Here is a 3,806-nt window from a genome sequence, read left to right as displayed (position 1 = left end):
TTTGCTTACTGGTTTCTTAAAGTGGAATAACCAGTCTTTAAAAGGAAGGAGATGTAATACATTGTGAAGAAGTGTGGGCTGAAAAAGAATTGGCTTCTCTTAAAAGAAAATCAAAGATAGGACCCTACTTGGATTGGGGCATCAGGGGAAGATTCTCCGAGGAAGCGAGATTTGAAAGGAGTCCTGTGGGGCGAGGTAGGACAAACCAATAGACAAACAGAGGAAGCTGACAGAAGAAAAGAGTGGAAGGCATTCTAGACACAGAGTGGCCCAGGCAGCGTCCCAGAGATTGAAAAAGGCCTAGCACATTCCAGGAAGCAAAGAAGCTCAGTGTGGCCAGAGGGTTGTGAACAAGGAGAGAGTAGAATGTGTTACAGTTAGAGGTAGGCAGGTTAGAGAGGTGGTGCTCTCACTTCTGTCATCAAAATGTCTTGCAAATATATCTCCAGGATATGGCCTTTCCCAGACTACCCCCATCTTTGTCCTGGACTACCTTGCATCCGTCTACCCCCCACCCCCAAGTCCACTCTTCACCCAGAGCTGATATTTCACAAACATCAATCACATTAATGACACCGTCTCTCTGCTTAGAACCTTTCAAAGGCGTTCCATTAGAGTTCAGATAAAACTGTAAGTGCCTGGACCCTGAGGGCTGACTAAGAGTCATACCCTCGTCCCACTACTTTTTATGGTGCTAAATTTACTCTTGCTGCGTCTCTTCGTCTTCATAATGGGAATAGTAATAATGTAAATATCATGGGAATGTTAAGTAGATTAAATGAGAGAATTCAAGCTAAACAGCATAATTCCTGATTTGCAATAATCACATCGTAAATGTTAGCTGTCGTTTTCATAATCACAAAGAAAATGACCAGGGTTTCTATTGAAATTGTTCCAGGTGGGCTGGAATTAAAGTCAAAACTACAGAAATCTTGCTGTGAAGACCCTTCCCTTTAAACTTATTTAGAGTTCTTGGGGCACCTGGGTGGCTCAGTTGGTTCAACATCCAGCTCTTGCTTTCAGTTCGGCTCATGATCTCACAATTCGTGGGTTCGAGCCTCATGTCAGGCTCTGTGGTAATGACACAGAGCCTGCTTGGGATTCTGTCTCCCTCTCTCTTTGCCCTTCCCCTGCTCATGCACGTGCTCATGTGCTCTCTCTCTCTCTCTCTCTCAAAAGTAAACATTAAAAAATTTTTAAATAAATAAATGTACTTGGAGCTACAGTAACAACTGTATCCAGTGATCACTGGATTCAAACAGAATGCTAATCTGTCTTCTAATTTTTTTAAGTTTATTTATTAAAGAGAGAAAGCATGAGAGGGAGCAATGGAGAGAAAGAGAGAGGAAGAGAGAGAATCCCAAGCAAGCGCTCCAGTGTCAGCATAGAGCCCGACATGGGGCTTGATCCCACAAACTGTGAGATCATGACCTGAGCCTAAATCAAGAATTGGACACTTAACTGACAGAGCCGCCCAGGCACCCCCTTCTTTTAATTTTTTATTAACAAGATAAGGTAGTCAGTATAATATGGGATGGGACCAGAATCTGAATTTTTTTTTTTTTTCTGGGACTCTCTTTCCATATAACCCTTCTGGCTCTGACCAATCTTTTGCTCTAACCGTATTCTACAGTTTTCTCTCTCTTACCTTAAAGAATGTCTTCTACACCTTTCATTATTTCAGGGGTCAGCAAACTATGTTCAGCCCACCACTTGTTTTTATCAAGTTTTATTGGAACAAAGCTCTAGTACACGGGCTCTCGGGGGTCCCTGCCTTTTGGTATTCACATTTAACTATAATCCTCTGTCCTCGGGCATGAGCATCACCTGGTACGTGCTTCTGACCACTCAAATATGGCAAAGGAAATGGTATGTCACTCCTAGGATGGTTACGTTATGTAAAGTTCTGTCATGCTACCAAACTCACTCTAGAGATTTTCTCCCTTCTTGGCTTTCAAGAAGCAAGCTGCCATGTGGCGAGAGGGGCTATGGACAGAGCCACATGGCAGGGAACTATGGATGACCTCTAGGAGCTAACCAGAAGCCACCCAGAAGCTGAGGCCCAAAGCCTTCAGCCCTGAAGCTGCAAGGAAATAAATCTACAGACAACCTGAAAGCATTAGGAAGAGAACTCTTCCCTGGCCAAGCCTATGGATGAGAACACAGTCCCAACTGACCATGGTTGCAGTCTTGTGAGATTCTACGTGAAGGACTCAGACTCCTGACCCACAGTAATTGTGAGATAATAAATGTGTGTTGATTTAAACTTCTAACTGTAGAGGCGCCTGGGCCGTTCAGTCGGCTAAACCTCCAACTTCAGCTCAGGTCATGATATCACTGTTTGTGAGTTTGAGCCCCGCGCCAGGCTTGTGCTGATGGTTTGGAGCCTGGAGCCTGTTTCAGATTCTGTCTCCCTCTCTCTCTCTGTCCCTCCCCCCCCAAAAAAATAAACATTAAAATTTTTTAAATTTAATTTAAAAATAAAGTTCTAACTGTATAGGCATTTGTTCTAGTGTAATGGATGACTAAAACAAGATGCTCTTTTGTCTAATGGGGTCGTGTTGTCTCTGACTGCTCTTGCCCCATAGCAGCAGAGTTGAGCAGTCACAAAAGAGAGTACCTGACCCAGACAGCCTAAAACGTTTCCTATGCGGCTCTTTACAGGAAAAGTGTGCAGACTCGTGCCTTCTGCCATGCTTCCCTGGGCCATCCCTAGAGGACTATAGCAATTGGCGTGGGCTACATAAACCTATAACACAGAGCTGTGTATGGTTTCATAGCATCGCTGTGACTTTCACCAGCCACGTGGCCGCCAATTGCAAATTACATTTTCGTCTTCTGCAGATACCAACGAAATGTGAGTGGAAATGACATTCATCTCCAGTTTTCTTTGCCCTTTCTAGGACTCAACCTTAGATTTTGAGCTGAGTCAGCTTTGACTGAGCAGACAAGGATAATGCCATCGGGGTAGGGAGCAACGAGATGGAAGGAAGCCGGGTCCTTCACTGTCCGGTCGTTCGCGCTGCTGATACGCACCTGACAGGCTGCCCTCTCTAGACCATCACATGAGAAATCAAACATCTTGTTTGAGCCACTGTGGGATCTTTTTAATACATCAGCTTAGCCTCGAGGCTGACTAATATTGGAGTAACCTGATTTTAATCAGCCAGCTATTTAGAGCATGTTTTTAAAGATTTATTTATTTTTGAGAGAAAGGACGCAAGCAGGGTAGGGGCATAGAGAGAGGGAGACAGAGGATCTGAAGCAGGCTCTATGCTGACAGCAGCAAGCCCCATGCGGGGGCTTGAACTCAAGAATTGTGAAATCATGACCTGAGCCAAAGTCAGACACTCAACTGAATGAGCCACCCAGGCACCCTGACAGCATTTATTTTTAATTTTTTTTAATGTTTTATTTATTTCTGAAAAAGAGACCACATGAGCAGGGGAGGGCCAGAGAGAGAGGGAGACACAGAATCCGAAACAGGCTCCAAGCTCTGAGCTGTCAGCACAGAGCCCGACGTGGGGCTCAAACCCACGAACCGCGAGATCATGACCTGAGCCAAAGTTGGATGCTTAACCGACTAAGCCACCCAGACGCCCCGACAGCATTTATTTTTAAAGAGACATGAACGGGGGCACCTGGGTGGCTCAGTCAGTTAAGCGTCCAACCTCGGCTCAGGTCATGATCTCACGGTTTGTGGGTTTGAGCCCCGCGTCGGGCTCTGGACTGACAGCTCAGAACCCGGAGATTGCTTCAGATTCTCTCTCTCTCTCTCTCTCTCTCTCTCTCTCTCTCTCTCTCTC

Source organism: Crocuta crocuta, unplaced genomic scaffold (assembly GCF_008692635.1).
Source record: "Crocuta crocuta isolate KB4526 unplaced genomic scaffold, BGI_CrCroc_1.0 scaffold218, whole genome shotgun sequence".
Taxonomy (NCBI): domain Eukaryota; kingdom Metazoa; phylum Chordata; class Mammalia; order Carnivora; family Hyaenidae; genus Crocuta; species Crocuta crocuta.
This window is presented reverse-complemented; position numbering follows the sequence as displayed.